Source organism: Pelobates fuscus, chromosome 3 (assembly GCF_036172605.1).
Source record: "Pelobates fuscus isolate aPelFus1 chromosome 3, aPelFus1.pri, whole genome shotgun sequence".
Lineage (NCBI taxonomy): Eukaryota > Metazoa > Chordata > Amphibia > Anura > Pelobatidae > Pelobates > Pelobates fuscus.
The window spans coordinates 400,188,696-400,210,248 of NC_086319.1; the positions used below are offsets into that span (position 1 = coordinate 400,188,696).

Below are 21,553 nucleotides of genomic sequence, written 5' to 3' on the forward strand. Positions count from 1 at the left end.
CTCCTGGAGGAGCCTGCTTGCCAGCCTCCTACCCACAGATTATGGGCCCTGCAGGGAAACCTGTAAAAGCCTACCAAACGTGACCGACTGTTAGCAGTGATTACATGGAACTGTTTTGGGCATAGGACCATGTGCACGCTTGGTCAAAATTATGACTTCCAAGAAATTCCTGAACCCCTGAACTGATATGTGTGATCTTTGGATATGTTGGTCACCCAGATCAGGGCTATTAGGGGATGTAACATTTGTGGGGTTTTATGTATTTTTAGGGCACATTTTGCTTGTTGCGGGAAAAGATTAACTTTCCCTGACCGGGAATCGAACCCGGGCCGCGGCGGTGAGAGCGCCGAATCCTAACCACTAGACTACCAGGGAACTGTGAGCTGCTACAAACTGTGAGAAAACGAGTTTGTGGTATCAAGAAGCTCAAGGTTTCCACGCGACAGTGCAATTCAAACGTTTGCCTTTTAAGGCACTGAAAATGTCAGCAAGGTCCATTCTTACACAGATTTCCTCAATGCGCCCTAATTAGACTGCAGCAAGATCGCTTATTTTAAAGGCAAAAAGGAAACCGATTTCAAATTAAAGTGCGAGCTACACCTGACAGCTTCAATCAACCATTATTTAACCATCTCGTTATCTCCATTTCCTGGGGGTATCATAGCTCTCCTCCCTCTCCAAGTGAGTTTGCCACGAGCTCCTGGAGGAGCCTGCTTGCCAGCCTCCTATCCACAGATTATGGGCTCTGCAGGGAAACCTGTAAAAGCCTACCAAACGTGACCGACTGTTAGCACTGATTTCATGGAACTGTTTTGGGCATAGGATCATGTGCACGCTTGGTCAAAATTATGACTTCCAGGAAATTCCTGAACCCCTGAACTGATATGTGTGATCTTTGGATATGTTGGTCACCCAGATCAGGGCTATTAGGGGATGTAACATTTGTGGGGTTTTATGTATTTTTAGGGCACATTTTGCTTGTTGCGGGAAAAGATTAACTTTCCCTGACCAGGAATCGAACCCGGGCCGCGGCGGTGAGAGCGCCGAATCCTAACCACTAGACTACCAGGGAAATGTGAGCTGCTACAAACTGTGAGAAAACGAGTTTGTGGTATCCAGAAGCTCAAGGTTTCCACGCGACAGTGCAATTCAAACGTTTGCCTTTTAAGGCAGTGAAAATGTCAGCAAGGTCTATTCTTACACAGATTTCCTCAATGCGCCCTAATTAGACTGCAGCAAGATCGCTTATTTTAAAGGCAAAAAGGAAACCGATTTCAAATTAAAGTGCGAGCTACACCTGACAGCTTCAATCAACCATTATTTAACCATCTCGTTATCTCCATTTCCTGGGCGTATCATAGCTCTCCTCCCTCTCCAAGTGAGTTTGCCACGAGCTCCTGGAGGAGCCTGCTTGCCAGCCTCCTACCCACAGATTATGGGCCCTGCAGGGAAACCTGTAAAAGCCTACCAAACGTGACCGACTGTTAGCACTGATTTCATGGACCTGTTTTGGGCATAGAACCATGTGCACGCTTGGTCAAAATTATGACTTCCAGGAAATTCCTGAACCCCTGAACTGATATGTGTGATCTTTGGATATGTTGGTCACCCAGATCAGGGCTATTAGGGGATGTAACATTTGTGGGGTTTTATGTATTTTTAGGGAACATTTTGCTTGTTGCGGGAAAAGATTAACTTTCCCTGACCGGGAATCGAACCCAGGCAGCGGCGGTGAGAGCGCTGAATCCTAACCACTAGACTACCAGGGAACTGTGAGCTGCTACAATCTGTGAGAAAACGAGTTTGTGGTATCCAGAAGCTCAAGGTTTTCACGCGACAGTGCAATTCAAACGTTTGCCTTTTAAGGCACTGAAAATGTCAGCAAGGTCCATTCTTACACAGATTTCCTCAATGCGCCCTAATTATACTGCAGCAAGATCGCTTATTTTAAAGGCAAAAAGGAAACCGATTTCAAATTAAAGTGCGAGCTACACCTGACAGCTTCAATCAACCATTATTTAACCATCTCGTTATCTCCATTTCCTGGGCGTATCATAGCTCTCCTCCCTCTCCAAGTGAGTTTGCCACGAGCTCCTGGAGGAGCCGCTTGCCAGCCTCCTACCCACAGATTATGGGCCCTGCAGGGAAACCTGTAAAAGCCTACCAAACGTGACCGACTGTTAGCACTGATTTCATGGACCTGTTTTGGGCATAGGACCATGTGCACGCTTGGTCAAAATTATGACTTCCAGGAAATTCCTGAACCCCTGAACTGATATGTGTGATCTTTGGATATGTTGGTCACCCAGATCAGGGCTATTAGGGGATGTAACATTTGTGGGGTTTTATGTATTTTTAGGGAACATTTTGCTTGTTGCGGGAAAAGATTAACTTTCCCTGACCGGGAATCGAACCCAGGCCGCGGCGGTGAGAGCGCCGAATCCTAACCACTAGACGACCAGGGAACTGTGAGCTGCTAGAAACTGTGAGAAAACGAGTTTGTGGTATCCAGAAGCTCAAGGTTTCCACGCGACAGTGCAATTCAAACGTTTGCCTTTTAACCCCTTAAGGACCAAACTTCTGGAATAAATGGGCATCATGACATGTCACACATGTCATGTGTCCTTAAGGGGTTAAGGCACTGAAAATGTCAGCAAGGTCCATTCTTACACAGATTTCCTCAATGCGCCCTAATTATACTGCAGCAAGATCGCTTATTTTAAAGGCAAAAAGGAAACCGATTTCAAATTAAAGTGCGAGCTACACCTGACAGCTTCAATCAACCATTATTTAACCATCTCGTTATCTCTATTTCCTGGGCGTATCATAGCTCTCCTCCCTCTCCATGTAAGTTTGCCACAAGCTCCTGGAGGAGCCTGCTTGCCAGCCTCCTACCCACAGATTATGGGCCCTGCAGGGAAACCTGTAAAAGCCTACCAAACGTGACCGACTGTTAGCACTGATTTCATGGAACTGTTTTGGGCATAGGACCATGTGCACGCTTGGTCAAAATTATGACTTCCAGGAAATTCCTGAACCCCTGAACTGATATGTGTGATCTTTGGATATGTTGGTCACCCAGATCAGGGCTATTAGGGGATGTAACATTTGTGGGGTTTTATGTATTTTTAGGGAATATTTTGCTTGTTGCGGGAAAAGATTAACTTTCCCTGACCGGGAATCGAACCCGGGCCGCGGCGGTGAGAGCGCCGAATCCTAACCACTAGACCACCAGGGAACTGTGAGCTGCTAGAAACTGTGAGAAAACGAGTTTGTGGAATCCAGAAGCTCAAGGTTTCCACGCGACAGTGCAATTCAAACGTTTGCCTTTTAAGGCACTGAAAATGTCAGCAAGGTCCATTCTTACACAGATTTCCTCAATGCGCCCTAATTAGACTGCAGCAAGATCGCTTATTTTAAAGGCAAAAAGCCTTTTTTACCCCTTAAGGACCAAACTTCTGGAATAAATGGGCATCATGACATGTCACACATGTCATGTGTCCTTAAGGGGTTAAGGCACTGAAAATGTCAGCAAGGTCCATTCTTACACAGATTTCCTCAATGCGCCCTAATTAGACTGCAGCAAGATCGCTTATTTTAAAGGCAAAAAGGAAACCGATTTCAAATTAAAGTGCGAGCTACACCTGACAGCTTCAATCAACCATTATTTAACCATCTCGTTATCTCCATTTCCTGGGCGTATCATAGCTCTCCTCCCTCTCCAAGTGAGTTTGCCACGAGCTCCTGGAGGAGCCGTTTGCCAGCCTCCTACCCACAGATTATGGGCCCTGCAGGGAAACCTGTAAAAGCCTACCAAACGTGACCGACTGTTAGCACTGATTTCATGGACCTGTTTTGGGCATAGGACCATGTGCACGCTTGGTCAAAATTATGACTTCCAGGAAATTCCTGAACCCCTGAACTGATATGTGTGATCTTTGGATATGTTGGTCACCCAGATCAGGGCTATTAGGGGATGTAACTTTTGTGGGGTTTTATGTATTTTTAGGGAACATTTTGCTTGTTGCGGGAAAAGATTAACTTTCCCTGACCGGGAATCGAACCCAGGCCGCGGCGGTGAGAGCGCCGAATCCTAACCACTAGACCACCAGGGAACTGTGAGCTGCTAGAAACTGTGAGAAAACGAGTTTGTGGAATCCAGAAGCTCAAGGTTTCCACGCGACAGTGCAATTCAAACGTTTGCCTTTTAAGGCACTGAAAATGTCAGCAAGGTCCATTCTTACACAGATTTCCTCAATGCGCCCTAATTAGACTGCAGCAAGATCGCTTATTTTAAAGGCAAAAAGCCTTTTTTACCCCTTAAGGACCAAACTTCTGGAATAAATGGGCATCATGACATGTCACACATGTCATGTGTCCTTAAGGGGTTAAGGCACTGAAAATGTCAGCAAGGTCCATTCTTACACAGATTTCCTCAATGCGCCCTAATTAGACTCCAGCAAGATCGCTTATTTTAAAGGCAAAAAGGAAACCGATTTCAAATTAAAGTGCGAGCTACACCTGACAGCTTCAATCAACCATTATTTAACCATCTCGTTATCTCCATTTCCTGGGGGTATCATAGCTCTCCTCCCTCTCCAAGTGAGTTTGCCACGAGCTCCTGGAGGAGCCTGCTTGCCAGCCTCCTATACACAGATTATGGGCTCTGCAGGGAAACCTGTAAAAGCCTACCAAACGTGACCGACTGTTAGCACTGATTTCATGGAACTGTTTTGGGCATAGGATCATGTGCACGCTTGGTCAAAATTATGACTTCCAGGAAATTCCTGAACCCCTGAACTGATATGTGTGATCTTTGGATATGTTGGTCACCCAGATCAGGGCTATTAGGGGATGTAACATTTGTGGGGTTTTATGTATTTTTAGGGCACATTTTGCTTGTTGCGGGAAAAGATTAACTTTCCCTGACCGGGAATCGAACCCGGGCCGCGGCGGTGAGAGCGCCAAATCCTAACCACTAGACCACCCGGGAACTGTGAGCTGCTAGAAACTGTGAGAAAACGAGTTTGTGGTATCCAGAAGCTCAAGGTTTCCACGCGACAGTGCAATTCAAACGTTTGCCTTTTAAGGCACTGAAAATGTCAGCAAGGTCCATTCTTACACATATTTCCTCAATGCGCCCTAATTAGACTGCAGCAAGATCGCTTATTTTAAAGGCAAAAAGGAAACCGATTTCAAATTAAAGTGCGAGCTACACCTGGGCCTATCATAACTCTCCTCCCTCTCCAAGTGAGTTTTCCACGAGCTCCTGGAGGAGCCTGCTTGCCATCCTCCTACCCACAGATTATGGGCCCTGCTGGGAAACCTGTAAAAGACTACCAAACGTGACCGACTGTTAGCACTGATTTCATGGAACTGTTTTGGGCATAGGACCATGTGCACGCTTGGTCAAAATTATGACTTCCAGGAAATTCCTGAACTGATATGTGTGATCTTTGGATATGTTGGTCACCCAGATCAGGGCTATTAGGGGATGTAACATTTGTGGGGTTTTATGTATTTTTAGGGAACATTTTGCTTGTTGCGGGAAAAGATTAACTTTCCCTGACCGGGAATCGAACCCGGGCCGCGGCGGTGAGAGCGCCGAATCCTAACCACTAGACTACCAGGGAACTGTGAGCTGCTAGAAACTGTGAGAAAACGAGTTTGTGGTATCCAGAAGCTCAAGGTTTCCACGCGACAGTGCAATTCAAACGTTTGCCTTTTAACCCCTTAAGGACCAAACTGGAATAAATGGGCATCATGACATGTCACACATGTCATGTGTCCTTAAGGGGTTAAGGCACTGAAAATGTCAGCAAGGTCCATTCTTACACAGATTTCCTCAATGCGCCCTAATTAGACTGCAGCAAGATCGCTTATTTTAAAGGCAAAAAGGAAACCGATTTCAAATTAAAGTGCGAGCTACTCCTGACAGCTTCAATCAACCATTATTTAACCATCTCGTTATCTCCATTTCCTGGGCGTATCATAGCTCTCCTCCCTCTCCAAGTGAGTTTGCCACAAGCTCCTGGAGGAGCCTGCTTGCCAGCCTCCTACCCACAGATTATGGGCCCTGCAGGGAAACCTGTAAAAGCCTACCAAACGTGACCGACTGTTAGCACTGATTTCATGGAACTGTTTTGGGCATAGGACCATGTGCACGCTTGGTCAAAATTATGACTTCCAGGAAATTCCTGAACCCCTGAACTGATATGTGTGATCTTTGGATATGTTGATCACCCAGATCAGGGCTATTAGGGGATGTAACATTTGTGGGGTTTTATGTATTTTTAGGGCACATTTTGCTTGTTGCGGGAAAAGATTAATTTTCCCTGACCAGGAATCGAACCCGGGCCGCGGCGGTGAGAGCGCCGAATCCTAACCACTAGACCACCAGGGAACTGTGAGCTGCTAGAAACTGTGAGAAAACGAGTTTGTGGTATCCAGAAGCTCAAGGTTTCCACGCGACAGTGCAATTCAAACGTTTGCCTTTTAAGGCACTGAAAATGTCAGCAAGGTCCATTCTTTCACAGATTTCCTCAATGCGCCCTAATTAGACTGCAGCAAGATCGCTTATTTTAAAGGCAAAAAGGAAACCGATTTCAAATTAAAGTGCGAGCTACACCTGGGCCTATCATAACTCTCCTCCCTCTCCAAGTGAGTTTTCCACGAGCTCCTGGAGGAGCCTGCTTGCCATCCTCCTACACACAGATTATGGGCCGTGCTGGGAAACCTGTAAAAGACTACCAAACGTGACCGACTGTTAGCACTGATTTCATGGAACTGTTTTGGGCATAGGACCATGTGCACGCTTGGTCAAAATTATGACTTCCAGGAAATTCCTGAACCGATATGTGTGATTTTTGGATATGTTGATCACCCAGATCAGGGCTATTAGGGGATGTAACATTTGTTGGATTTTTATGTATTTTTAGGGAACATTTTGCTTGTTGCGGGAAAAGATTAACTTTCCCTGACCGGGAATCGAACCCGGGCCGCGGCGGTGAGAGCGCCGAATCCTAACCACTAGACGACCAGGGAACTGTGAGCTGCTAGAAACTGTGAGAAAACGAGTTTGTGGTATCCAGAAGCTCAAGGTTTCCACGCGACAGTGCAATTCAAACGTTTGCCTTTTAACCCCTTAAGGACCAAACTTCTGGAATAAATGGGCATCATGACATGTCACACATGTCATGTGTCCTTAAGGGGTTAAGGCACTGAAAATGTCAGCAAGGTCCATTCTTACACAGATTTCCTCAATGCGCCCTAATTAGACTGCAGCAAGATCGCTTATTTTAAAGGCAAAAAGGAAACCGATTTCAAATTAAAGTGCGAGCTACACCTGACAGCTTCAATCAACCATTATTTAACCATCTCGTTATCTCCATTTCCTGGGCGTATCATAGCTCTCCTCCCTCTCCAAGTGAGTTTGCCACAAGCTCCTGGAGGAGCCTGCTTGACAGCCTCCTACCCACAGATTATGGGCCCTGCAGGGAAACCTGTAAAAGCCTACCAAACGTGACCGACTGTTAGCACTGATTTCATGGAACTGTTTTGGGCATAGGACCATGTGCACGCTTGGTCAAAATTATGACTTCCAGGAAATTCCTGAACCCCTGAACTGATATGTGTGATCTTTGGATATGTTGGTCACCCAGATCAGGGCTATTAAGGGATGTAACATTTGTGGGGTTTTATGTATTTTTAGGGAACATTTTGCTTGTTGCGGGAAAAGATTAACTTTCCCTGACCGGGAATCGAACCCGGGCCGCGGCGGTGAGAGCGCCGAATCCTAACCACTAGACCACCAGGGAACTGTGAGCTGCTAGAAACTGTGAGAAAACGAGTTTGTGGAATCCAGAAGCTCAAGGTTTCCACGCGACAGTGCAATTCAAACGTTTGCCTTTTAAGGCACTGAAAAGGTCAGCAAGGTCCATTCTTACACAGATTTCCTCAATGCGCCCTAATTATACTGCAGCAAGATCGCTTATTTTAAAGGCAAAAAGGAAACCGATTTCAAATTAAAGTGCGAGCTACACCTGACAGCTTCAATCAACCATTATTTTTTTTTGTGAATTAAATTTTATTCAGATTTTCAAGAATAAATTTGCAAATAACAATAAAGGTAAACGTCTCAAGTGTGGTTCAGTGAAACACGCAGGTTTCCAACAACTGACAGACACAGGTAATAAGGCACATTGTTAGCGATTCTGAGGTGTCGGTAAAGTAATGCAGAGAAACGCGCAGGTTTCCAGGTCGGAACATGTGTAGTCGAGCATTTAATGGCATACCTGTGGTCTGCTGTATCCTGGTCCGGCTGCGCGGCCCGCAAGTCCACCCGGGAAGGGGGGGGGGGGGGGGGAAGGGGGGGGGAGGGGGGGGGGGGGGGGGGATAAAAAATGGGGGGGGGGGGGGATCCCTCAGCGTTTGAGAAAGCGTCCTCCCTTCCCTTTAGGTTTATGTGGTCCTTCGTCTCCGTCAGGGTCAGAATTGTCGAGTTAACGTCTGTCAGTGGTAGCTTTATGTGTGACGTGCGCTGTCCTGTCGGTCCTTCCTTGTCACCCCTACCTATCGTCTCGGGTCATGTCCCTTCTGATGTCTACTCAGTCTGTGATAAGCGTCTGGAAGTCAGGTTTCGTCGTGGTCAGTATCCAGTGTGTCCAGGTCGTCATATACGACTGTTCCCTCCCCTCTGCGTGTGAGGTGAGTTCCTCTAGTGCCCTTAGCTCTTCCATGCGCTTAAACCAGGTCGACACAGGTGGTGGGGTCTTTTGTTTCCAGTATAAGGGAATGAGACTCTTGGCTGTATTTAAGATCCTGATCGTTAGGGATTTTTTGTAAGCTGAGCTACGGGTGGAGGTGTGGTGCAGGAGAAAGGCTGCTGGGTCTAAGTGGGGGGGAGTATCAGAAAATTTGGTGATGATCGTGTGGATCGCTGCCCAGTAGGGTCGTATCAGGGGGCACGTCCACCAGATATGGAAGAGAGTGCCTAGGGCTTTCTCACATCTCCAACAGTTGTTGGTGGCGGTTGGGTCGTAGGAATGGGTGGCCAGTGGCGTGCGGTACCAGCGAGACAGTACCTTATAGGCCGTTTCTTGTATGCCGCTTGATGTTGAACAGTGAAGGGACAGGGTACAGACCTTTTCCCATTGGGCTGGCGAGAGTGTAATTCCCAGGTCGGTTTCCCATTTACTCATGAAGCTCGGTGGGGGAAGTCTCTTTGCGTCCATGAGGAGGCTGTAGAGTGTGGACAGTCCCCTGGCCAGTGGGTTTGGGTCATGGCAGAGCCTTTCAAAGTCTGTGAGCGGCCTGTGGGCATGGATGTCTTTGGTGACTATTGTTAGGTAAGCGGATAGTTGTTTGTGTCTAAACTGCAGCATGAACGTTGGTCTCCCCTCGGGCAGCAGGGACTCAAGAGTCCGTATCGTGCCATTGGTGGTGGCGTGGCAGAGTCTGGGTAGTGAGTGTCCTAACAGTTGTTGGAACGGGCCTGCGTCTAGTCCAGGTGGGAAGGCGTCATTATGCGTCAGGGGTAAGAGTGGTGAAATGGGCGTGGTGAAGGAGGAGGGTGTCCCCACTTTGTGCCAGACCATTAAGGTTGCTCTAATTAGCGGGTGTGGGTTAGCCAGCTGTCTGCCCTGGTGGTGATCTAGCCACGGTAGGAGCCCTATTGGTCTGGATATTTGGTCTGACTCTATTTCCTTCCATAGCTTGTGGACCTCCGATTTGGACCATTCCATCACCCTCTGGAGATGGGTTGCCTTGTAATAAACCTGGAAGTCTGGGAGGGCCAGGCCGCCCTTCCTTTTTGGTAATGTGAGAGTGTCGTGTTTGACCCTTGCCTGCAGGTTGTGCCATGTGAATCTGAGTGCCATGGAGCGCAGTGTTGAGAAGTACGCCTCAGGTATGTGAATTGGCAGTGTCTGGAACAAGTAGAGCAGCCTGGGCAGGATGTTCATTTTCAACACTCCAATGCGTCCAAACCAGGAAAGGCGAACTTTAGTCCATTCCTCCAGGTCTCTACGTATTGTGGTTAGGAGGGGTTGGAAATTAGTGGTGTATATTTGTGACAGGTCTCTTGGTATGGAGGTGCCTAAGTATCTTATAGTAGTGTCAGACCATTGGAATGGGAGCGTGTGCTTCAGGGCTGCAACTCTATTGGGTGGGATCGAGACATTCAGAACCGAAGATTTGGCGAGGTTAACTTTAAAATTCGATAATTGGCCGTAGAGCTGGAACTCTGCCATAATTGCTGGCATTGATGTTTCAGGCTGAGTGACATAAAACAGCAGATCATCTGCAAAGGCAGCCACTACGTGTCTCGTCTGCCCTATCTGTATCCCTTTTATGGCTTGGTTGTCCCGGACAGAGTTAAGAAAGGGCTCTAGTGCCAGTACAAACAGCAGTGGGGACAAGGGGCATCCCTGTCTTGTGCCGTTCCGGATGGGGAACGGGTTCGTGAACAGTCCGTTCACGCATACCCTTGCTGTGGGTTTGGAGTATAGTGCTCGTATCCAGCTCATCATGTGCGGGCCCAGACCTATCTCTTCCAATACCGCCAGCATGTAGCCCCAATCTATGCGGTCGAAGGCCTTCTCCGCGTCTGTGGAGAGCAAGAGGAGGCCCTCCCGACTGTCTTGTGCCTTGTGGATGAGATCTAGTGTCCTGATGGTGTTGTCTCTTGCTTCTCTCTGGGGCGTGAACCCTGCCTGGTCTCTATGTATGAGATCAGGGAGGTAGGTTTGTAGTCTGCGGGCTAGTATTTTTGTGAAGAGTTTAAGGTCACAATTTAGTAGGGAGATAGGTCTGTAGCTCGCACAGAGTTCCGGGTTCTTACCTTCCTTTGGGATTAGGGAGATGTTGGCCTCTAGAGTCTGTGTGGGTAGGCTGGCTCCGTCACGTAAGGTGTTAAGGGCAGTCAAGAGATGTGGGGATAACACGTCAGCAAATTTTTTATAGTATCTAGTGGGGAGACCGTCAGGGCCCGGGCATTTGCCCAATTTCGACTCTTTTATGGCCCAGGCTAACTCGCGAGGCGTGATCGGTTCGTCAAGGGCATTCGTAGCTTCCCTGGGAAGTCGGTTATGTATGCGTGTGCGTAGGTATTGTCTAGTTTCTGGTAAGGCGTCACCTTGGCGTGGTGGCTCCCTGTCGGGGTGTATGGCATAAAGCTCCGCATAATATTCCCGTATTGCCGCCGCCATGTCTCCCGGGAGATGTTTCAGTCGCCCTTCTTTATCACGAATTTTAGGTATGTAGGATTCTGCTCTCTTTTTAGCGATCATACGGGCCAGCAAGGTCCCGCATTTGTTGGCGTGTGTGTGAAAGAAGGCTTTGGTGCGCAGGTGCGCCCTTTGGTGGTAGGCATTCATGATGGATGCCAGTTCCCTGCGTAGTGTCAGTAGCTTGGCACCATCGCTCTGGAGCCGTGTAAGTTTGTGCCTGGCTTCCACCACCTGTATCTCCGTGATTATGGTCGCCAGTCTGGCAGCCTTTGCTTTTTTCAGGGCTGCGCTTTTGGCTATGAAGTAGCCTCGTATCACGCATTTGTGGGCCTCCCACACACAGAGGGGTGTCACATCTGGGGTAACATTGTCAGTGAAGTATTGAGTAAGTGTGGTTCGGGATTCCGTGGCTACTGTTAGGTCGTTAAGTAGGGCTTCGTTCAGTCGCCAGTTGCGGCACGTCGGCTTATAGAGGGGAGACGTTAGCGTCATGGTGAGTGGTGCGTGGTCGGACCATGTCGCTGTCCCAATCGTCACCGACTTAACATCAGTCAGGTAGTAGTGTTGTAGGAAAAAGTAGTCAAGTCTGGAGTACGTCTTGTTTGGATTGGAGTAGAAGGTGAAGTCTCTGTCATCAGGGTGTGTCGCTCTCCAACAGTCGGTCAGGCGTTGGTCTCTAAGGGTTTTGTTGATAGTGGTCAACACATGTCTGGGTATCGTCGAGGTGCCCGTAGAGGTGTCTAGGCTCGGTTGTAGGGCCACATTCAGGTCTCCTCCCATGATCAGACAACCCTCCGTGAAGGCCATGATGGCTTTCAGTGATTTAGTCAGAAAACGGTGTTGCGCAGTGTTAGGAGCATACAGGTTGGCTAGCGTGTACGTACGGTCAGCTATCGTTCCCTTAACACATATATACCTTCCCCAGTCATCTTTCATGGTTGCTGTGGGTGTGAAATGTAGGGATTTATGAAGGAGGATGGCCGTGCCTTTGGATTTTCCTAAGGGGTTGTTGCTGAGATAGCATTGGGCGAACCGTTTGTCAGTTATTCTAGGTGTCAGACCCTCCTTGAAATGTGTCTCCTGTATGAATACTATGTGGGCTCTTTGGCTGTGAAAGTGGCGGAGCGCCTGTGATCGTTTCTCAGGTTGGTTAAGGCCCTTGGCATTAATAGAGACAATGTTGATGTCTGCTCTGGTTACCGGTTTCGGGTTCTGCATGACGGAGTACCTATGGGCTATTCTGGGAGGGGTAGTGCGGGCAGATAAATGGTGGGCCTACGGTTTGCAGTACCACTCAGGTGGTGGGTGGGTTCAGGGGAGGAGCGTGTCAGAGGTACAGGGAAAGGGTGTTACCTGGACGGGTGGTCCTTGATGAGGCCCCTTCCCGAGTCCCCACGCGGACACCGCAGCCGGACTTTGAGCGCCTAGGATTAGATACAGAGACGACACAAAAAAGAAAAGAAAAATAAAATGAACACTATGTAAACAATAAGTAAACAATGAGCAATAAAACAACACTATACAAAATAATGGCTCGGGTGTAGGCCGAGGTGGAGTCGTCCCGTCCGTACTAGCGGTTCGGTCGAGTCCCCTTGCCTTTCTACCTGACACCCCGACCAGGTGGGAACGTGGCCTACTGGTTACTGAATGCCTCTCGGATATACCCGGTCTCTCTCCGGGGTCCCGGTTCAGAGAGGGGAGAGGAGAGGATAAAAAAGGAGAAAAACAACGAGGTGTTTCCCCGTGGGGTCACCTACAGCGGTGACAACAAAAAGAAAGAAAAACTCCCACGTGGAAGGCCCCTCTGGCTACCCCCTACCCGCCCCGCCCAAAAAATACTCTAGCCCCTAGGTTGTCTGTGATCTTGTGAGTGGGGTATCGTAAAGATTATGCATGTCGTGTGGACCAGGCTTCCAGCCTTGTGAGTCGTGTGTGCGAGCATCATGGCGTGTCTAGTTGGATAGCGTGTCGTGTTGTGGCCCTGAGCTCTGGCGTCAGGCGTGTGTGTGGTGGTTGTGTTTCCCTCCTGCCTATCCTTCCCCATGGTATATACCCATCCACTTCAATAGAGGGGGAGGATGGGCCCTCCGACAAAGACCCTATATCACCATTATTAGTAGTCACAAAATGTGCCGGTGGCACCGAGTCTCCCCGTCTCTGCGGCTCGTGGTTGGTGGTGTGGCAATATCAGTCCCTCTATGGCAACGCAGCCGGTTAAGAGAATGTTCCCTTTCTGAGTGGCGGTCGAGGCACAGCGTGAGCCGCAGAGTCATCAAATCCCCCGTTTCAGCCCCCCACCCAAAAGTGAAACAAGAGAGGGAGATCGGCAGTTCAGTGTGGTTTGTGAGATACCTTATGGGAGGCTCCCCAGCGGGTTGTTGTTCGTAGGCAGGTACCTCAAACTGTGGGTCTCAAAGTCTCTTAGGAGCCGTAGAACTCAGCGGGTGTTGCCGACTGGCCGCGCCGTCTCCTGTCTAGATCTAGTTCTTCTTTGTGGCAGTGGGTCGTCTCGTGTCGGCCTCGGTGGGCCTACATAGAAGTCTAATGGGTCCGGCCAAGGCATGTTGAAAGGTGGTAGCTGGAGCTCAATGGTGAGATCTTGCAGGTCCTGTTGGTTGCGTACCGGCATGGGACCATTAGGGGTGTGAGCAATTAGGCCGGTCGGGAAAGTCCATCGGTATCTCACCTTCTGAGCCGTCAGGGCTCGAGTGAGGGGTTTCAGGGCCCTGCGGTAGCCCAATGTGGCCGGGCAGAGATCGGGAAATATCTGGATCGGGTGGTCCTCGTGGGTAATGGATCCCGCATTACGGGCCGCCTGTAGTATGTCTTCCTTGAGGGAGAAGATAGTTAAGCAGCATATAACATCTCTTGGCGGCGCTCCTTCAGGGCCTCTGGGTCTTAATGCCCTGTGTGCACGGACAAAGTCGATCAGGGTGTCCTTAGGACGGCCTAGAAGGTCGTTGAATAGGGAGGTAAGTGTGTCTGTGAGCCGGGTTGAGGGTTCTTCGCCTTCAGGTAGGCCTCGGATCCGCAGGTTGTTTCTGCGGCCCCTGTTGTCGAGGTCTTCTACATGGCGCGCCATGGCTTGTAAGTGGGCAGTGTGGCTGAGAAGCGTGGACTCCGTGGTTGTGTGGGCCACAGTGAGGTTGTCTTGTTCCTCTTCCAGCCGCGCCATGCGGTCCGCCATACCCTGCATGTCCGCTCTCATCAGTTGGAGGTCGGCCCGGATCGAGGCATGGAGGGCCGATGTGGCTTGGGTCAGATCCGCTCTGGTAGGCAGTGCTCTCAGCAGGGCCATCCAATCTGCCGGCGGGTGTTCAGTGGGTTCTCCGCTCGCGTCGCCGACCTGGGAGTTCGGGCTCATGGATGAGGCCTCCGAGTACAGGAAGGCCTCAGCGGAGGCCTGGGAAGATGGGTCCGGCTGTGTGGTCATGTATTGCCTGACCGATGCCTGGATTGCAGGTGGGCGGGTGGCCGCTGGTTTGGGGGTACCCCCAGCCTTAGTGTGTTTCCCCATATTTGCGTTTGGGGCAGCTTTCTAGCGATTTGCAGGGCGAGTACGGAGGAGCTCAGAGATTAGGCAGCCATTCCGCTCCGCTGCTCAATCAACCATTATTTAACCATCTCGTTATCTCCATTTCCTGGGCGTATCATAGCTCTCCTCCCTCTCCAAGTGAGTTTGCCACAAGCTCCTGGAGGAGCCTGCTTGACAGCCTCCTACCCACAGATTATGGGCCCTGCAGGGAAACCTGTAAAAGCCTACCAAACGTGACCGACTGTTAGCACTGATTTCATGGAACTGTTTTGGGCATAGGACCATGTGCACGCTTGGTCAAAATTATGACTTCCAGGAAATTCCTGAACCCCTGAACTGATATGTGTGATCTTTGGATATGTTGGTCACCCAGATCAGGGCTATTAAGGGATGTAACATTTGTGGGGTTTTATGTATTTTTAGGGAACATTTTGCTTGTTGCGGGAAAAGATTAACTTTCCCTGACCGGGAATCGAACCCGGGCCGCGGCGGTGAGAGCGCCGAATCCTAACCACTAGACCACCAGGGAACTGTGAGCTGCTAGAAACTGTGAGAAAACGAGTTTGTGGTATCCAGAAGCTCAAGGTTTCCACGCGACAGTGCAATTCAAACGTTTGCCTTTTAAGGCACTGAAAATGTCAGCAAGGTCCATTCTTACACAGATTTCCTCAATGCGCCCTAATTAGACTGCAGCAAGATCGCTTATTTTAAAGGCAAAAAGGAAACCGATTTCAAATTAAAGTGCGAGCTACACCTGGGCCTATCATAACTCTCCTCCCTCTCCAAGTGAGTTTGCCACGAGCTCCTGGAGGAGCCTGCTTGCCAGCCTCCTACCCACAGATTATGGGCCCTGCAGGGAAACCTGTAAAAGCCTACCAAACTTAACCGACTGTTAGCACTGATTTCATGGAACTGTTTTGGGCATAGGACCATGTGCACGCTTGGTCAAAATTATGACTTCCAGGAAATTCCTGAACCCCTGAACTGATATGTGTGATCTTTGGATATGTTGGTCACCCAGATCAGGGCTATTAGGGGATGTAACATTTGTGGGGTTTTATGTATTTTTAGGGCACATTTTGCTTGTTGCGGGAAAAGATTAATTTTCCCTGACCGGGAATCGAACCCGGGCCGCGGCGGTGAGAGCACCGAATCCTAATCACTAGACCACCAGGGAACTGTGAGCTGCTAGAAACTGTGAGAAAACGAGTTTGTGGTATCCAGAAGCTCAAGGTTTCCACGCGACAGTGCCATTCAAACGTTTGCCTTTTAAGGCACTGAAAATGTCAGCAAGGTCCATTCTTACACATATTTCCTCAATGCGCCCTAATTAGACTGCAGCAAGATCGCTTATTTTAAAGGCAAAAAGGAAACCGATTTCAAATTAAAGTGCGAGCTACACCTGACAGCTTCAATCAACCATTATTTAACCATCTCGTTATCTCCATTTCCTGGGCGTATCATAGCTCTCCTCCCTCTCCAAGTGAGTTTGCCACAAGCTCCTGGAGGAGCCTGCTTGACAGCCTCCTACCCACAGATTATGGGCCCTGCAGGGAAACCTGTAAAAGCCTACCAAACGTGACCGACTGTTAGCACTGATTTCATGGACCTGTTTTGGGCATAGGACCATGTGCACGCTTGGTCAAAATTATGACTTCCAGGAAATTCCTGAACCCCTGAACTGATATGTGTGATCTTTGGATATGTTGGTCACCCAGATCAGGGCTATTAGGGGATGTAACATTTGTGGGGTTTTATGTATTTTTAGGGAACATTTTGCTTGTTGCGGGAAAAGATTAACTTTCCCTGACCGGGAATCGAACCCAGGCCGCGGCGGTGAGAGCGCCGAATCCTAACCACTAGACGACCAGGGAACTGTGAGCTGCTAGAAACTGTGAGAAAACGAGTTTGTGGTATCCAGAAGCTCAAGGTTTCCACGCGACAGTGCAATTCAAACGTTTGCCTTTTAACCCCTTAAGGACCAAACTTCTGGAATAAATGGGCATCATGACATGTCACACATGTCATGTGTCCTTAAGGGGTTAAGGCACTGAAAATGTCAGCAAGGTCCATTCTTACACAGATTTCCTCAATGCGCCCTAATTAGACTGCAGCAAGATCGCTTATTTTAAAGGCAAAAAGGAAACCGATTTCAAATTAAAGTGCGAGCTACACCTGACAGCTTCAATCAACCATTATTTAACCATCTCGTTATCTCCATTTCCTGGGCGTATCATAGCTCTCCTCCCTCTCCAAGTGAGTTTGCTACGAGCTCCTGGAGCATGTGCTCGTAGCTTGCCAGCCACATGTTGCTTGTTGCGGGAAAAGATTAACTTTCCCTGACCGGGAATCGAACCTGGGCCGCAGCGGTGAGAGCGCCGAATCCTAACCACTAGACCACCAGGGAACTGTGAGCTGCTATAAACTGTGAGAAAACGAGTTTGTGGTATCCAGAAGCTCAAGGTTTCCACGCGACAGTGCAATTCAAACGTTTGCCTTTTAACCCCTTAAGGACCAAACTTCTGGAATAAATGGGCATCATGACATGTCACACATTTTAAAGGCAAAAAGGAAACCGATTTCAAATTAAAGTGCGAGCTACACCTGACAGCTTCAATCAACCATTATTTAACCATCTCGTTATCTCCATTTCCTGGGCGTATCATAGCTCTCCTCCCTCTCCAAGTGAGTTTGCCACGAGCTCCTGGAGGAGCCTGCTTGCCAGCCTCCTACCCACAGATTATGGGCCCTGCAGGGAAACCTGTAAAAGCCTACCAAACTTGACCGACTGTTAGCACTGATTTCATGGAACTGTTTTGGGCATAGGACCATGTGCACGCTTGGTCAAAATTATGACTTCCAGGAAATTCCTGAACCCCTGAACTGATATGTGTGATCTTTGGATATGTTGGTCACCCAGATCAGGGCTATTAGGGGATGTAACATTTGTGGGCTTTTATGTATTTTTAGGGCACATTTTGCTTGTTGCGGGAAAAGATTAACTTTCCCTGACCGGGAATCGAACCCGGGCCGCGGCGGTGAGAGCGCCTAATCCTAACCACTAGACGACAGGGAACTGTGAGCTGCTAGAAACTGTGAGAAAACGAGTTTGTGGTATCCAGAAGCTCAAGGTTTCCACGCGAAAGTGCAATTCAAACGTTTGCCTTTTAAGGCACTGAAAATGTCAGCAAGGTCCATTCTTACACAGATTTCCTCAATGCGCCCTAATTAGACTGCAGCAAGATCGCTTATTTTAAAGGCAAAAAGGAAACCGATTTCAAATTAAAGTGCGAGCTACACCTGGGCCTATCATAACTCTCCTCCCTCTCCAAGTGAGTTTTCCACGAGCTCCTGGAGGAGCCTGCTTGCCATCCTCCTACCCACAGATTATGGGCCCTGCTGGGAAACCTGTAAAAGACTACCAAACGTGACCGACTGTTAACACTGATTTCATGGAACTGTTTTGGGCATAGGACCATGTGCACGCTTGGTCAAAATTATGACTTCCAGGAAATTCCTGAACTGATATGTGTGATCTTTGGATATGTTGGTCACCCAGATCAGGGCTATTAGGGGATGTAACATTTGTGGGGTTTTATGTATTTTTAGGGAACATTTTGCTTGTTGCGGGAAAAGATTAACTTTCCCTGACCGGGAATCGAACCCGGGCCGCGGCGGTGAGAGCGCCGAATCCTAACCACTAGACTACCAGGGAACTGTGAGCTGCTAGAAACTGTGAGAAAACGAGTTTGTGGTATCCAGAAGCTCAAGGTTTCCACGCGACAGTGCAATTCAAACGTTTGCCTTTTAACCCCTTAAGGACCAAACTGGAATAAATGGGCATCATGACATGTCACACATGTCATGTGTCCTTAAGGGGTTAAGGCACTGAAAATGTCAGCAAGGTCCATTCTTACACAGATTTCCTCAATGCGCCCTAATTAGACTGCAGCAAGATCGCTTATTTTAAAGGCAAAAAGGAAACCGATTTCAAATTAAAGTGCGAGCTACTCCTGACAGCTTCAATCAACCATTATTTAACCATCTCGTTATCTCCATTTCCTGGGCGTATCATAGCTCTCCTCCCTCTCCAAGTGAGTTTGCCACAAGCTCCTGGAGGAGCCTGCTTGCCAGCCTCCTACCCACAGATTATGGGCCCTGCAGGGAAACCTGTAAAAGCCTACCAAACGTGACCGACTGTTAGCACTGATTTCATGGAACTGTTTTGGGCATAGGACCATGTGCACGCTTGGTCAAAATTATGACTTCCAGGAAATTCCTGAACCCCTGAACTGATATGTGTGATCTTTGGATATGTTGATCACCCAGATCAGGGCTATTAGGGGATGTAACATTTGTGGGGTTTTATGTATTTTTAGGGCACATTTTGCTTGTTGCGGGAAAAGATTAATTTTCCCTGACCAGGAATCGAACCCGGGCCGCGGCGGTGAGAGCGCCGAATCCTAACCACTAGACCACCAGGGAACTGTGAGCTGCTAGAAACTGTGAGAAAACGAGTTTGTGGTATCCAGAAGCTCAAGGTTTCCACGCGACAGTGCAATTCAAACGTTTGCCTTTTAAGGCACTGAAAATGTCAGCAAGGTCCATTCTTTCACAGATTTCCTCAATGCGCCCTAATTAGACTGCAGCAAGATCGCTTATTTTAAAGGCAAAAAGGAAACCGATTTCAAATTAAAGTGCGAGCTACACCTGGGCCTATCATAACTCTCCTCCCTCTCCAAGTGAGTTTTCCACGAGCTCCTGGAGGAGCCTGCTTGCCATCCTCCTACACACAGATTATGGGCCCTGCTGGGAAACCTGTAAAAGACTACCAAACGTGACCGACTGTTAGCACTGATTTCATGGAACTGTTTTGGGCATAGGACCATGTGCACGCTTGGTCAAAATTATGACTTCCAGGAAATTCCTGAACCCCTGAACTGATATGTGTGATTTTTGGATATGTTGATCACCCAGATCAGGGCTATTAGGGGATGTAACATTTGTTGGATTTTTATGTATTTTTAGGGAACATTTTGCTTGTTGCGGGAAAAGATTAACTTTCCCTGACCGGGAATCGAACCCGGGCCGCGGCGGTGAGAGCGCCGAATCCTAACCACTAGACGACCAGGGAACTGTGAGCTGCTAGAAACTGTGAGAAAACGAGTTTGTGGTATCCAGAAGCTCAAGGTTTCCACGCGACAGTGCAATTCAAACGTTTGCCTTTTAACCCCTTAAGGACCAAACTTCTGGAATAAATGGGCATCATGACATGTCACACATGTCATGTGTCCTTAAGGGGTTAAGGCACTGAAAATGTCAGCAAGGTCCATTCTTACACAGATTTCCTCAATGCGCCCTAATTAGACTGCAGCAAGATCGCTTATTTTAAAGGCAAAAAGGAAACCGATTTCAAATTAAAGTGCGAGCTACACCTGACAGCTTCAATCAACCATTATTTAACCATCTCGTTATCTCCATTTCCTGGGGGTATCATAGCTCTCCTCCCTCTCCAAGTGAGTTTGCCACGAGCTCCTGGAGGAGCCTGCTTGCCAGCCTCCTACCCACAGATTATGGGCCCTGCAGGGAAACCTGTAAAAGCCTACCAAACTTAACCGACTGTTAGCACTGATTTCATGGAACTGTTTTGGGCATAGGACCATGTGCACGCTTGGTCAAAATTATGACTTCCAGGAAATTCCTGAACCCCTGAACTGATATGTGTGATCTTTGGATATGTTGGTCACCCAGATCAGGGCTATTAGGGGATGTAACATTTGTGGGGTTTTATGTATTTTTAGGGCACATTTTGCTTGTTGCGGGAAAAGATTAATTTTCCCTGACCGGGAATCGAACCCGGGCCGCGGCGGTGAGAGCACCGAATCCTAATCACTAGACCACCAGGGAACTGTGAGCTGCTAGAAACTGTGAGAAAACGAGTTTGTGGTATCCAGAAGCTCAAGGTTTCCACGCGACAGTGCCATTCAAACGTTTGCCTTTTAAGGCACTGAAAATGTCAGCAAGGTCCATTCTTACACATATTTCCTCAATGCGCCCTAATTAGACTGCAGCAAGATCGCTTATTTTAAAGGCAAAAAGGAAACCGATTTCAAATTAAAGTGCGAGCTACACCTGACAGCTTCAATCAACCATTATTTAACCATCTCGTTATCTCCATTTCCTGGGCGTATCATAGCTCTCCTCCCTCTCCAAGTGAGTTTGCTACGAGCTCCTGGAGCATGTGCTCGTAGCTTGCCAGCCACATGTTGCTTGTTGCGGGAAAAGATTAACTTTCCCTGACCGGGAATCGAACCTGGGCCGCAGCGGTGAGAGCGCCGAATCCTAACCACTAGACCACCAGGGAACTGTGAGCTGCTATAAACTGTGAGAAAACGAGTTTGTGGTATCCAGAAGCTCAAGGTTTCCACGCGACAGTGCAATTCAAACGTTTGCCTTTTAACCCCTTAAGGACCAAACTTCTGGAATAAATGGGCATCATGACATGTCACACATTTTAAAGGCAAAAAGGAAACCGATTTCAAATTAAAGTGCGAGCTACACCTGACAGCTTCAATCAACCATTATTTAACCATCTCGTTATCTCCATTTCCTGGGCGTATCATAGCTCTCCTCCCTCTCCAAGTGAGTTTGCCACGAGCTCCTGGAGGAGCCTGCTTGCCAGCCTCCTACCCACAGATTATGGGCCCTGCAGGGAAACCTGTAAAAGCCTACCAAACTTGACCGACTGTTAGCACTGATTTCATGGAACTGTTTTGGGCATAGGACCATG

The 21,553-nt window shown here is 48.4% G+C and overlaps 7 non-coding genes across 7 annotated transcripts; all 7 read right to left on the reverse strand.

The window, feature by feature from the left end:
- Window positions 1–303: 303 nt before the first annotated feature.
- TRNAE-CUC (transfer RNA glutamic acid (anticodon CUC)) lies at window positions 304–375 on the reverse strand. Its single transcript has one exon. It is a non-coding gene; the product is annotated as a tRNA-Glu (tRNA).
- Window positions 376–3,166: 2,791 nt separating this feature from the next.
- TRNAE-CUC (transfer RNA glutamic acid (anticodon CUC)) lies at window positions 3,167–3,238 on the reverse strand. The gene has a single exon. It is a non-coding gene; the product is annotated as a tRNA-Glu (tRNA).
- An 805-nt stretch (window positions 3,239–4,043) lies between these two features.
- Window positions 4,044–4,115, reverse strand: TRNAE-CUC (transfer RNA glutamic acid (anticodon CUC)). The gene has a single exon. It is a non-coding gene; the product is annotated as a tRNA-Glu (tRNA).
- Window positions 4,116–5,561: 1,446 nt separating this feature from the next.
- TRNAE-CUC (transfer RNA glutamic acid (anticodon CUC)) lies at window positions 5,562–5,633 on the reverse strand. Its single transcript has one exon. It is a non-coding gene; the product is annotated as a tRNA-Glu (tRNA).
- A 2,112-nt stretch (window positions 5,634–7,745) lies between these two features.
- Window positions 7,746–7,817, reverse strand: TRNAE-CUC (transfer RNA glutamic acid (anticodon CUC)). The gene has a single exon. It is a non-coding gene; the product is annotated as a tRNA-Glu (tRNA).
- Window positions 7,818–15,220: 7,403 nt separating this feature from the next.
- On the reverse strand, window positions 15,221–15,292 carry TRNAE-CUC (transfer RNA glutamic acid (anticodon CUC)). Its single transcript has one exon. It is a non-coding gene; the product is annotated as a tRNA-Glu (tRNA).
- Window positions 15,293–18,406: 3,114 nt separating this feature from the next.
- TRNAE-CUC (transfer RNA glutamic acid (anticodon CUC)) lies at window positions 18,407–18,478 on the reverse strand. The gene has a single exon. It is a non-coding gene; the product is annotated as a tRNA-Glu (tRNA).
- Between the last annotated feature and the right edge of the window lie 3,075 nt (window positions 18,479–21,553).